This window comes from Schistocerca cancellata, unplaced genomic scaffold (assembly GCF_023864275.1).
Source record: "Schistocerca cancellata isolate TAMUIC-IGC-003103 unplaced genomic scaffold, iqSchCanc2.1 HiC_scaffold_827, whole genome shotgun sequence".
Lineage (NCBI taxonomy): Eukaryota > Metazoa > Arthropoda > Insecta > Orthoptera > Acrididae > Schistocerca > Schistocerca cancellata.
In genome coordinates this window covers 117,626-129,627 of record NW_026046838.1, presented here as the reverse complement: position 1 = coordinate 129,627, position 12,002 = coordinate 117,626, and the positions used below count along the sequence as shown (strand labels likewise).

Genomic DNA, 12,002 nt, shown 5'->3' with positions numbered 1-12,002 from the left:
TGCATACAAAACAGTGTTCCGCCTACACATCCAGTAAACCTCTGATGCAAGTAGAGCACTCTTTATCGGTTGTAGAACTTCCCCTTCATTCAGTGCACTGCCATCTGTTAGATGCTGCTCGAGCTAGCTCTGCTCTCAGCAGCAAAGTTAAAAAAATGAATGCCTTCTGTGAGGGTCGAACTCACGACCCCTGGTTTACGAGACCAGTGCTCTACCACTGAGCTAAGAAGGCCGCAGCTTTGCCTTCGTGAGCTACTCCCGAATTGTCACGTCATCATACTGAATCTTACAGCCCTCGACCAGATATCGGATTTGACACACAGATGCTGCTGGAGGTGTCCACCTTACCGTTTTCCAACTCTCTTCACTGTTTCACCCTTACGATCGACGACGAGCGTCAAGCCACCAAAGGTTTGCGGTCTGCGCAAAACTTGACCTAGTGCACAGCTTGTGGGATAGCGTGGCTCTACTGTGAAACGCGCCTTTCGACTCCTCTCTCTGGCTACATCGTCCACAGTGGCACTGGGGGCTTCATGTAAGGCGACTGCACGCCGCTCGGCCAACAGCGGCCTACTGCAGACCGACACTTAAGAGACGCCAAATGCAGATCGACATCGAGAGAGAGGCCCTGTCATATGGCACTCGCGGTGTATACGCCGAAATGAAATGTAAATAATAGATCTTTTGTAGTGGTCGTCGCTCTACTGCAGTGTCACACATGCCGAATGAATAGGAAAACGGTAGAACGTCCGCATAGGGCCATGTTTTTACCTCCACTGTCACGTGGCTGAATGTGTATAAGGCTGGGTGGCATCATTCAAACACAGCCAAATTGTCACACTAGCTGTGTATCTCTATCAAAGTGGACATACGTCCTCACCTCGGTGGCGATTAAAACGATTTCGCCCCCGGGTGGGCTCGAACCACCAACCTTTCGGTTAACAGCCGAACGCGCTAGCCGTTTGCGCCACGGAGGCCTTGACTTTCGGTCACTTCTGCTCTCTTTATCAATGCAAGTCGTATACTTTTCGCAGGCACCTCGCAGAGTGGTAGTATCTGCTTACGCCTCTTCACATGGATAACGTGCATGCACACTGTAGTGGGGCTCATAAACGAATGACATCGCCAAGCATGACATTATACTACAAAATGCATACAAAACAGTGTTCCGCCTACACATCCAGTAAACCTCTGATGCAAGTAGAGCACTCTTTATCGGTTGTAGAACTTCCCCTTCATTCAGTGCACTGCCATCTGTTAGATGCTGCTCGAGCTAGCTCTGCTCTCAGCAGCAAAGTTAAAAAAATGAATGTCTTCTGTGAGGGTCGAACTCACGACCCCTGGTTTACGAGACCAGTGCTCTACCACTGAGCTAAGAAGGCCGCAGCTTTGCCTTCGTGAGCTACTCCCGAATTGTCACGTCATCATACTGAATCTTACAGCCCTCGACCAGATATCGGATTTGACACACAGATGCTGCTGGAGGTGTCCACCTTACCGTTTTCCAACTCTCTTCACTGTTTCACCCTTACGATCGACGACGAGCGTCAAGCCACCAAAGGTTTGCGGTCTGCGCAAAACTTGACCTAGTGCACAGCTTGTGGGATAGCGTGGCTCTACTGTGAAACGCGCCTTTCGACTCCTCTCTCTGGCTACATCGTCCACAGTGGCACTGGGGGCTTCATGTAAGGCGACTGCACGCCGCTCGGCCAACAGCGGCCTACTGCAGACCGACACTTAAGAGACGCCAAATGCAGATCGACATCGAGAGAGAGGCCCTGTCATATGGCACTCGCGGTGTATACGCCGAAATGAAATGTAAATAATACATCTTTTGTAGTGGTCGTCGCTCTACTGCAGTGTCACACATGCCGAATGAATAGGAAAACGGTAGAACGTCCGCATAGGGCCATGTTTTTACCTCCACTGTCACGTGGCTGAATGTGTATAAGGCTGGGTGGCATCATTCAAACACAGCCAAATTGTCACACTAGCTGTGTATCTCTATCAAAGTGGACATACGTCCTCACCTCGGTGGCGATTAAAACGATTTCGCCCCCGGGTGGGCTCGAACCACCAACCTTTCGGTTAACAGCCGAACGCGCTAGCCGTTTGCGCCACGGAGGCCTTGACTTTCGGTCACTTCTGCTCTCTTTATCAATGCAAGTCGTATACTTTTCGCAGGCACCTCGCAGAGTGGTAGTATCTGCTTACGCCTCTTCACATGGATAACGTGCATGCACACTGTAGTGGGGCTCATAAACGAATGACATCGCCAAGCATGACATTATACTACAAAATGCATACAAAACAGTGTTCCGCCTACACATCCAGTAAACCTCTGATGCAAGTAGAGCACTCTTTATCGGTTGTAGAACTTCCCCTTCATTCAGTGCACTGCCATCTGTTAGATGCTGCTCGAGCTAGCTCTGCTCTCAGCAGCAAAGTTAAAAAAATGAATGCCTTCTGTGAGGGTCGAACTCACGACCCCTGGTTTACGAGACCAGTGCTCTACCACTGAGCTAAGAAGGCCGCAGCTTTGCCTTCGTGAGCTACTCCCGAATTGTCACGTCATCATACTGAATCTTACAGCCCTCGACCAGATATCGGATTTGACACACAGATGCTGCTGGAGGTGTCCACCTTACCGTTTTCCAACTCTCTTCACTGTTTCACCCTTACGATCGACGACGAGCGTCAAGTCACCAAAGGTTTGCGGTCTGCGCAAAACTTGACCTAGTGCACAGCTTGTGGGATAGCGTGGCTCTACTGTGAAACGCGCCTTTCGACTCCTCTCTCTGGCTACATCGTCCACAGTGGCACTGGGGGCTTCATGTAAGGCGACTGCACGCCGCTCGGCCAACAGCGGCCTACTGCAGACCGACACTTAAGAGACGCCAAATGCAGATCGACATCGAGAGAGAGGCCCTGTCATATGGCACTCGCGGTGTATACGCCGAAATGAAATGTAAATAATACATCTTTTGTAGTGGTCGTCGCTCTACTGCAGTGTCACACATGCCGAATGAATAGGAAAACGGTAGAACGTCCGCATAGGGCCATGTTTTTACCTCCACTGTCACGTGGCTGAATGTGTATAAGGCTGGGTGGCATCATTCAAACACAGCCAAATTGTCACACTAGCTGTGTATCTCTATCAAAGTGGACATACGTCCTCACCTCGGTGGCGATTAAAACGATTTCGCCCCCGGGTGGGCTCGAACCACCAACCTTTCGGTTAACAGCCGAACGCGCTAGCCGTTTGCGCCACGGAGGCCTTGACTTTCGGTCACTTCTGCTCTCTTTATCAATGCAAGTCGTATACTTTTCGCAGGCACCTCGCAGAGTGGTAGTATCTGCTTACGCCTCTTCACATGGATAACGTGCATGCACACTGTAGTGGGGCTCATAAACGAATGACATCGCCAAGCATGACATTATACTACAAAATGCATACAAAACAGTGTTCCGCCTACACATCCAGTAAACCTCTGATGCAAGTAGAGCACTCTTTATCGGTTGTAGAACTTCCCCTTCATTCAGTGCACTGCCATCTGTTAGATGCTGCTCGAGCTAGCTCTGCTCTCAGCAGCAAAGTTAAAAAAATGAATGCCTTCTATGAGGGTCGAACTCACGACCCCTGGTTTACGAGACCAGTGCTCTACCACTGAGCTAAGAAGGCCGCAGCTTTGCCTTCGTGAGCTACTCCCGAATTGTCACGTCATCATACTGAATCTTACAGCCCTCGACCAGATATCGGATTTGACACACAGATGCTGCTGGAGGTGTCCACCTTACCGTTTTCCAACTCTCTTCACTGTTTCACCCTTACGATCGACGACGAGCGTCAAGCCACCAAAGGTTTGCGGTCTGCGCAAAACTTGACCTAGTGCACAGCTTGTGGGATAGCGTGGCTCTACTGTGAAACGCGCCTTTCGACTCCTCTCTCTGGCTACATCGTCCACAGTGGCACTGGGGGCTTCATGTAAGGCGACTGCACGCCGCTCGGCCAACAGCGGCCTACTGCAGACCGACACTTAAGAGACGCCAAATGCAGATCGACATCGAGAGAGAGGCCCTGTCATATGGCACTCGCGGTGTATACGCCGAAATGAAATGTAAATAATACATCTTTTGTAGTGGTCGTCGCTCTACTGCAGTGTCACACATGCCGAATGAATAGGAAAACGGTAGAACGTCCGCATAGGGCCATGTTTTTACCTCCACTGTCACGTGGCTGAATGTGTATAAGGCTGGGTGGCATCATTCAAACACAGCCAAATTGTCACACTAGCTGTGTATCTCTATCAAAGTGGACATACGTCCTCACCTCGGTGGCGATTAAAACGATTTCGCCCCCGGGTGGGCTCGAACCACCAACCTTTCGGTTAACAGCCGAACGCGCTAGCCGTTTGCGCCACGGAGGCCTTGACTTTCGGTCACTTCTGCTCTCTTTATCAATGCAAGTCGTATACTTTTCGCAGGCACCTCGCAGAGTGGTAGTATCTGCTTACGCCTCTTCACATGGATAACGTGCATGCACACTGTAGTGGGGCTCATAAACGAATGACATCGCCAAGCATGACATTATACTACAAAATGCATACAAAACAGTGTTCCGCCTACACATCCAGTAAACCTCTGATGCAAGTAGAGCACTCTTTATCGGTTGTAGAACTTCCCCTTCATTCAGTGCACTGCCATCTGTTAGATGCTGCTCGAGCTAGCTCTGCTCTCAGCAGCAAAGTTAAAAAAATGAATGCCTTCTGTGAGGGTCGAACTCACGACCCCTGGTTTACGAGACCAGTGCTCTACCACTGAGCTAAGAAGGCCGCAGCTTTGCCTTCGTGAGCTACTCCCGAATTGTCACGTCATCATACTGAATCTTACAGCCCTCGACCAGATATCGGATTTGACACACAGATGCTGCTGGAGGTGTCCACCTTACCGTTTTCCAACTCTCTTCACTGTTTCACCCTTACGATCGACGACGAGCGTCAAGCCACCAAAGGTTTGCGGTCTGCGCAAAACTTGACCTAGTGCACAGCTTGTGGGATAGCGTGGCTCTGCTGTGAAACGCGCCTTTCGACTCCTCTCTCTGGCTACATCGTCCACAGTGGCACTGGGGGCTTCATGTAAGGCGACTGCACGCCGCTCGGCCAACAGCGGCCTACTGCAGACCGACACTTAAGAGACGCCAAATGCAGATCGACATCGAGAGAGAGGCCCTGTCATATGGCACTCGCGGTGTATACGCCGAAATGAAATGTAAATAATACATCTTTTGTAGTGGTCGTCGCTCTACTGCAGTGTCACACATGCCGAATGAATAGGAAAACGGTAGAACGTCCGCATAGGGCCATGTTTTTACCTCCACTGTCACGTGGCTGAATGTGTATAAGGCTGGGTGGCATCATTCAAACACAGCCAAATTGTCACACTAGCTGTGTATCTCTATCAAAGTGGACATACGTCCTCACCTCGGTGGCGATTAAAACGATTTCGCCCCCGGGTGGGCTCGAACCACCAACCTTTCGGTTAACAGCCGAACGCGCTAGCCGATTGCGCCACGGAGGCCTTGACTTTCGGTCACTTCTGCTCTCTTTATCAATGCAAGTCGTATACTTTTCGCAGGCACCTCGCAGAGTGGTAGTATCTGCTTACGCCTCTTCACATGGAAAACGTGCATGCACACTGTAGTGCGGCTCATAAACGAATGACATCGCCAAGCATGACATTATACTACAAAATGCATACAAAACAGTGTTCCGCCTACACATCCAGTAAACCTCTGATGCAAGTAGAGCACTCTTTATCGGTTGTAGAACTTCCCCTTCATTCAGTGCACTGCCATCTGTTAGATGCTGCTCGAGCTAGCTCTGCTCTCAGCAGCAAAGTTAAAAAAATGAATGCCTTCTGTGAGGGTCGAACTCACGACCCCTGGTTTACGAGACCAGTGCTCTACCACTGAGCTAAGAAGGCCGCAGCTTTGTCTTCGTGAGCTACTCCCGAATTGTCACGTCATCATACTGAATCTTACAGCCCTCGACCAGATATCGGATTTGACACACAGATGCTGCTGGAGGTGTCCACCTTACCGTTTTCCAACTCTCTTCACTGTTTCACCCTTACGATCGACGACGAGCGTCAAGCCACCAAAGGTTTGCGGTCTGCGCAAAACTTGACCTAGTGCACAGCTTGTGGGATAGCGTGGCTCTACTGTGAAACGCGCCTTTCGACTCCTCTCTCTGGCTACATCGTCCACAGTGGCACTGGGGGCTTCATGTAAGGCGACTGCACGCCGCTCGGCCAACAGCGGCCTACTGCAGACCGACACTTAAGAGACGCCAAATGCAGATCGACATCGAGAGAGAGGCCCTGTCATATGGCACTCGCGGTGTATACGCCGAAATGAAATGTAAATAATACATCTTTTGTAGTGGTCGTCGCTCTACTGCAGTGTCACACAGGCCGAATGAATAGGAAAACGGTAGAACGTCCGCATAGGGCCATGTTTTTACCTCCACTGTCACGTGGCTGAATGTGTATAAGGCTGGGTGGCATCATTCAAACACAGCCAAATTGTCACACTAGCTGTGTATCTCTATCAAAGTGGACATACGTCCTCACCTCGGTGGCGATTAAAACGATTTCGCCCCCGGGTGGGCTCGAACCACCAACCTTTCGGTTAACAGCCGAACGCGCTAGCCGTTTGCGCCACGGAGGCCTTGACTTTCGGTCACTTCTGCTCTCTTTATCAATGCAAGTCGTATACTTTTCGCAGGCACCTCGCAGAGTGGTAGTATCTGCTTACGCCTCTTCACATGGATAACGTGCATGCACACTGTAGTGGGGCTCATAAACGAATGACATCGCCAAGCATGACATTATACTACAAAATGCATACAAAACAGTGTTCCGCCTACACATCCAGTAAACCTCTGATGCAAGTAGAGCACTCTTTATCGGTTGTAGAACTTCCCCTTCATTCAGTGCACTGCCATCTGTTAGATGCTGCTCGAGCTAGCTCTGCTCTCAGCAGCAAAGTTAAAAAAATGAATGCCTTCTGTGAGGGTCGAACTCACGACCCCTGGTTTACGAGACCAGTGCTCTACCACTGAGCTAAGAAGGCCGCAGCTTTGCCTTCGTGAGCTACTCCCGAATTGTCACGTCATCATACTGAATCTTACAGCCCTCGACCAGATATCGGATTTGACACACAGATGCTGCTGGAGGTGTCCACCTTACCGTTTTCCAACTCTCTTCACTGTTTCACCCTTACGATCGACGACGAGCGTCAAGCCACCAAAGGTTTGCGGTCTGCGCAAAACTTGACCTAGTGCACAGCTTGTGGGATAGCGTGGCTCTACTGTGAAACGCGCCTTTCGACTCCTCTCTCTGGCTACATCGTCCACAGTGGCACTGGGGGCTTCATGTAAGGCGACTGCACGCCGCTCGGCCAACAGCGGCCTACTGCAGACCGACACTTAAGAGACGCCAAATGCAGATCGACATCGAGAGAGAGGCCCTGTCATATGGCACTCGCGGTGTATACGCCGAAATGAAATGTAAATAATACATCTTTTGTAGTGGTCGTCGCTCTACTGCAGTGTCACACATGCCGAATGAATAGGAAAACGGTAGAACGTCCGCATAGGGCCATGTTTTTACCTCCACTGTCACGTGGCTGAATGTGTATAAGGCTGGGTGGCATCATTCAAACACAGCCAAATTGTCACACTAGCTGTGTATCTCTATCAAAGTGGACATACGTCCTCACCTCGGTGGCGATTAAAACGATTTCGCCCCCGGGTGGGCTCGAACCACCAACCTTTCGGTTAACAGCCGAACGCGCTAGCCGTTTGCGCCACGGAGGCCTTGACTTTCGGTCACTTCTGCTCTCTTTATCAATGCAAGTCGTATACTTTTCGCAGGCACCTCGCAGAGTGGTAGTATCTGCTTACGCCTCTTCACATGGATAACGTGCATGCACACTGTAGTGGGGCTCATAAACGAATGACATCGCCAAGCATGACATTATACTACAAAATGCATACAAAACAGTGTTCCGCCTACACATCCAGTAAACCTCTGATGCAAGTAGAGCACTCTTTATCGGTTGTAGAACTTCCCCTTCATTCAGTGCACTGCCATCTGTTAGATGCTGCTCGAGCTAGCTCTGCTCTCAGCAGCAAAGTTAAAAAAATGAATGCCTTCTGTGAGGGTCGAACTCACGACCCCTGGTTTACGAGACCAGTGCTCTACCACTGAGCTAAGAAGGCCGCAGCTTTGCCTTCGTGAGCTACTCCCGAATTGTCACGTCATCATACTGAATCTTACAGCCCTCGACCAGATATCGGATTTGACACACAGATGCTGCTGGAGGTGTCCACCTTACCGTTTTCCAACTCTCTTCACTGTTTCACCCTTACGATCGACGACGAGCGTCAAGCCACCAAAGGTTTGCGGTCTGCGCAAAACTTGACCTAGTGCACAGCTTGTGGGATAGCGTGGCTCTACTGTGAAACGCGCCTTTCGACTCCTCTCTCTGGCTACATCGTCCACAGTGGCACTGGGGGCTTCATGTAAGGCGACTGCACGCCGCTCGGCCAACAGCGGCCTACTGCAGACCGACACTTAAGAGACGCCAAATGCAGATCGACATCGAGAGAGAGGCCCTGTCATATGGCACTCGCGGTGTATACGCCGAAATGAAATGTAAATAATACATCTTTTGTAGTGGTCGTCGCTCTACTGCAGTGTCACACATGCCGAATGAATAGGAAAACGGTAGAACGTCCGCATAGGGCCATGTTTTTACCTCCACTGTCACGTGGCTGAATGTGTATAAGGCTGGGTGGCATCATTCAAACACAGCCAAATTGTCACACTAGCTGTGTATCTCTATCAAAGTGGACATACGTCCTCACCTCGGTGGCGATTAAAACGATTTCGCCCCCGGGTGGGCTCGAACCACCAACCTTTCGGTTAACAGCCGAACGCGCTAGCCGTTTGCGCCACGGAGGCCTTGACTTTCGGTCACTTCTGCTCTCTTTATCAATGCAAGTCGTATACTTTTCGCAGGCACCTCGCAGAGTGGTAGTATCTGCTTACGCCTCTTCACATGGATAACGTGCATGCACACTGTAGTGGGGCTCATAAACGAATGACATCGCCAAGCATGACATTATACTACAAAATGCATACAAAACAGTGTTCCGCCTACACATCCAGTAAACCTCTGATGCAAGTAGAGCACTCTTTATCGGTTGTAGAACTTCCCCTTCATTCAGTGCACTGCCATCTGTTAGATGCTGCTCGAGCTAGCTCTGCTCTCAGCAGCAAAGTTAAAAAAATGAATGCCTTCTGTGAGGGTCGAACTCACGACCCCTGGTTTACGAGACCAGTGCTCTACCACTGAGCTAAGAAGGCCGCAGCTTTGCCTTCGTGAGCTACTCCCGAATTGTCACGTCATCATACTGAATCTTACAGCCCTCGACCAGATATCGGATTTGACACACAGATGCTGCTGGAGGTGTCCACCTTACCGTTTTCCAACTCTCTTCACTGTTTCACCCTTACGATCGACGACGAGCGTCAAGCCACCAAAGGTTTGCGGTCTGCGCAAAACTTGACCTAGTGCACAGCTTGTGGGATAGCGTGGCTCTACTGTGAAACGCGCCTTTCGACTCCTCTCTCTGGCTACATCGTCCACAGTGGCACTGGGGGCTTCATGTAAGGCGACTGCACGCCGCTCGGCCAACAGCGGCCTACTGCAGACCGACACTTAAGAGACGCCAAATGCAGATCGACATCGAGAGAGAGGCCCTGTCATATGGCACTCGCGGTGTATACGCCGAAATGAAATGTAAATAATACATCTTTTGTAGTGGTCGTCGCTCTACTGCAGTGTCACACATGCCGAATGAATAGGAAAACGGTAGAACGTCCGCATAGGGCCATGTTTTTACCTCCACTGTCACGTGGCTGAATGTGTATAAGGCTGGGTGGCATCATTCAAACACAGCCAAATTGTCACACTAGCTGTGTATCTCTATCAAAGTGGACATACGTCCTCACCTCGGTGGCGATTAAAACGATTTCGCCCCCGGGTGGGCTCGAACCACCAACCTTTCGGTTAACAGCCGAACGCGCTAGCCGTTTGCGCCACGGAGGCCTTGACTTTCGGTCACTTCTGCTCTCTTTATCAATGCAAGTCGTATACTTTTCGCAGGCACCTCGCAGAGTGGTAGTATCTGCTTACGCCTCTTCACATGGATAACGTGCATGCACACTGTAGTGGGGCTCATAAACGAATGACATCGCCAAGCATGACATTATACTACAAAATGCATACAAAACAGTGTTCCGCCTACACATCCAGTAAACCTCTGATGCAAGTAGAGCACTCTTTATCGGTTGTAGAACTTCCCCTTCATTCAGTGCACTGCCATCTGTTAGATGCTGCTCGAGCTAGCTCTGCTCTCAGCAGCAAAGTTAAAAAAATGAATGCCTTCTGTGAGGGTCGAACTCACGACCCCTGGTTTACGAGACCAGTGCTCTACCACTGAGCTAAGAAGGCCGCAGCTTTGCCTTCGTGAGCTACTCCCGAATTGTCACGTCATCATACTGAATCTTACAGCCCTCGACCAGATATCGGATTTGACACACAGATGCTGCTGGAGGTGTCCACCTTACCGTTTTCCAACTCTCTTCACTGTTTCACCCTTACGATCGACGACGAGCGTCAAGCCACCAAAGGTTTGCGGTCTGCGCAAAACTTGACCTAGTGCACAGCTTGTGGGATAGCGTGGCTCTACTGTGAAACGCGCCTTTCGACTCCTCTCTCTGGCTACATCGTCCACAGTGGCACTGGGGGCTTCATGTAAGGCGACTGCACGCCGCTCGGCCAACAGCGGCCTACTGCAGACCGACACTTAAGAGACGCCAAATGCAGATCGACATCGAGAGAGAGGCCCTGTCATATGGCACTCGCGGTGTATACGCCGAAATGAAATGTAAATAATACATCTTTTGTAGTGGTCGTCGCTCTACTGCAGTGTCACACATGCCGAATGAATAGGAAAACGGTAGAACGTCCGCATAGGGCCATGTTTTTACCTCCACTGTCACGTGGCTGAATGTGTATAAGGCTGGGTGGCATCATTCAAACACAGCCAAATTGTCACACTAGCTGTGTATCTCTATCAAAGTGGACATACGTCCTCACCTCGGTGGCGATTAAAACGATTTCGCCCCCGGGTGGGCTCGAACCACCAACCTTTCGGTTAACAGCCGAACGCGCTAGCCGTTTGCGCCACGGAGGCCTTGACTTTCGGTCACTTCTGCTCTCTTTATCAATGCAAGTCGTATACTTTTCGCAGGCACCTCGCAGAGTGGTAGTATCTGCTTACGCCTCTTCACATGGATAACGTGCATGCACACTGTAGTGGGGCTCATAAACGAATGACATCGCCAAGCATGACATTATACTACAAAATGCATACAAAACAGTGTTCCGCCTACACATCCAGTAAACCTCTGATGCAAGTAGAGCACTCTTTATCGGTTGTAGAACTTCCCCTTCATTCAGTGCACTGCCATCTGTTAGATGCTGCTCGAGCTAGCTCTGCTCTCAGCAGCAAAGTTAAAAAAATGAATGCCTTCTGTGAGGGTCGAACTCACGACCCCTGGTTTACGAGACCAGTGCTCTACCACTGAGCTAAGAAGGCCGCAGCTTTGCCTTCGTGAGCTACTCCCGAATTGTCACGTCATCATACTGAATCTTACAGCCCTCGACCAGATATCGGATTTGACACACAGATGCTGCTGGAGGTGTCCACCTTACCGTTTTCCAACTCTCTTCACTGTTTCACCCTTACGATCGACGACGAGCGTCAAGCCACCAAAGGTTTGCGGTCTGCGCAAAACTTGACCTAGTGCACAGCTTGTGGGATAGCGTGGCTCTACTGTGAAACGCGCCTTTCGACTCCTCTCTCTGG

At 50.4% G+C, this 12,002-nt stretch overlaps 21 non-coding genes across 21 annotated transcripts; all 21 read right to left on the bottom strand.

Moving 5' to 3' along the window:
• Window positions 1–160: 160 nt before the first annotated feature.
• Window positions 161–232, bottom strand: Trnat-cgu (transfer RNA threonine (anticodon CGU)). The gene has a single exon. It is a non-coding gene; the product is annotated as a tRNA-Thr (tRNA).
• A 671-nt stretch (window positions 233–903) lies between these two features.
• Trnan-guu (transfer RNA asparagine (anticodon GUU)) lies at window positions 904–977 on the bottom strand. The gene has a single exon. It is a non-coding gene; the product is annotated as a tRNA-Asn (tRNA).
• Window positions 978–1,310: 333 nt separating this feature from the next.
• On the bottom strand, window positions 1,311–1,382 carry Trnat-cgu (transfer RNA threonine (anticodon CGU)). Its single transcript has one exon. It is a non-coding gene; the product is annotated as a tRNA-Thr (tRNA).
• A 671-nt stretch (window positions 1,383–2,053) lies between these two features.
• On the bottom strand, window positions 2,054–2,127 carry Trnan-guu (transfer RNA asparagine (anticodon GUU)). Its single transcript has one exon. It is a non-coding gene; the product is annotated as a tRNA-Asn (tRNA).
• Window positions 2,128–2,460: 333 nt separating this feature from the next.
• Trnat-cgu (transfer RNA threonine (anticodon CGU)) lies at window positions 2,461–2,532 on the bottom strand. The gene has a single exon. It is a non-coding gene; the product is annotated as a tRNA-Thr (tRNA).
• A 671-nt stretch (window positions 2,533–3,203) lies between these two features.
• Trnan-guu (transfer RNA asparagine (anticodon GUU)) lies at window positions 3,204–3,277 on the bottom strand. The gene has a single exon. It is a non-coding gene; the product is annotated as a tRNA-Asn (tRNA).
• A 333-nt stretch (window positions 3,278–3,610) lies between these two features.
• Trnat-cgu (transfer RNA threonine (anticodon CGU)) lies at window positions 3,611–3,682 on the bottom strand. The gene has a single exon. It is a non-coding gene; the product is annotated as a tRNA-Thr (tRNA).
• Window positions 3,683–4,353: 671 nt separating this feature from the next.
• On the bottom strand, window positions 4,354–4,427 carry Trnan-guu (transfer RNA asparagine (anticodon GUU)). Its single transcript has one exon. It is a non-coding gene; the product is annotated as a tRNA-Asn (tRNA).
• Window positions 4,428–4,760: 333 nt separating this feature from the next.
• Trnat-cgu (transfer RNA threonine (anticodon CGU)) lies at window positions 4,761–4,832 on the bottom strand. The gene has a single exon. It is a non-coding gene; the product is annotated as a tRNA-Thr (tRNA).
• A 671-nt stretch (window positions 4,833–5,503) lies between these two features.
• Trnan-guu (transfer RNA asparagine (anticodon GUU)) lies at window positions 5,504–5,577 on the bottom strand. The gene has a single exon. It is a non-coding gene; the product is annotated as a tRNA-Asn (tRNA).
• Window positions 5,578–5,910: 333 nt separating this feature from the next.
• On the bottom strand, window positions 5,911–5,982 carry Trnat-cgu (transfer RNA threonine (anticodon CGU)). Its single transcript has one exon. It is a non-coding gene; the product is annotated as a tRNA-Thr (tRNA).
• A 671-nt stretch (window positions 5,983–6,653) lies between these two features.
• On the bottom strand, window positions 6,654–6,727 carry Trnan-guu (transfer RNA asparagine (anticodon GUU)). The gene has a single exon. It is a non-coding gene; the product is annotated as a tRNA-Asn (tRNA).
• A 333-nt stretch (window positions 6,728–7,060) lies between these two features.
• Window positions 7,061–7,132, bottom strand: Trnat-cgu (transfer RNA threonine (anticodon CGU)). The gene has a single exon. It is a non-coding gene; the product is annotated as a tRNA-Thr (tRNA).
• A 671-nt stretch (window positions 7,133–7,803) lies between these two features.
• Trnan-guu (transfer RNA asparagine (anticodon GUU)) lies at window positions 7,804–7,877 on the bottom strand. The gene has a single exon. It is a non-coding gene; the product is annotated as a tRNA-Asn (tRNA).
• Window positions 7,878–8,210: 333 nt separating this feature from the next.
• Window positions 8,211–8,282, bottom strand: Trnat-cgu (transfer RNA threonine (anticodon CGU)). The gene has a single exon. It is a non-coding gene; the product is annotated as a tRNA-Thr (tRNA).
• Window positions 8,283–8,953: 671 nt separating this feature from the next.
• Trnan-guu (transfer RNA asparagine (anticodon GUU)) lies at window positions 8,954–9,027 on the bottom strand. Its single transcript has one exon. It is a non-coding gene; the product is annotated as a tRNA-Asn (tRNA).
• Window positions 9,028–9,360: 333 nt separating this feature from the next.
• Window positions 9,361–9,432, bottom strand: Trnat-cgu (transfer RNA threonine (anticodon CGU)). The gene has a single exon. It is a non-coding gene; the product is annotated as a tRNA-Thr (tRNA).
• Window positions 9,433–10,103: 671 nt separating this feature from the next.
• Trnan-guu (transfer RNA asparagine (anticodon GUU)) lies at window positions 10,104–10,177 on the bottom strand. Its single transcript has one exon. It is a non-coding gene; the product is annotated as a tRNA-Asn (tRNA).
• A 333-nt stretch (window positions 10,178–10,510) lies between these two features.
• On the bottom strand, window positions 10,511–10,582 carry Trnat-cgu (transfer RNA threonine (anticodon CGU)). The gene has a single exon. It is a non-coding gene; the product is annotated as a tRNA-Thr (tRNA).
• A 671-nt stretch (window positions 10,583–11,253) lies between these two features.
• On the bottom strand, window positions 11,254–11,327 carry Trnan-guu (transfer RNA asparagine (anticodon GUU)). Its single transcript has one exon. It is a non-coding gene; the product is annotated as a tRNA-Asn (tRNA).
• Window positions 11,328–11,660: 333 nt separating this feature from the next.
• On the bottom strand, window positions 11,661–11,732 carry Trnat-cgu (transfer RNA threonine (anticodon CGU)). Its single transcript has one exon. It is a non-coding gene; the product is annotated as a tRNA-Thr (tRNA).
• Window positions 11,733–12,002: the final 270 nt, after the last annotated feature.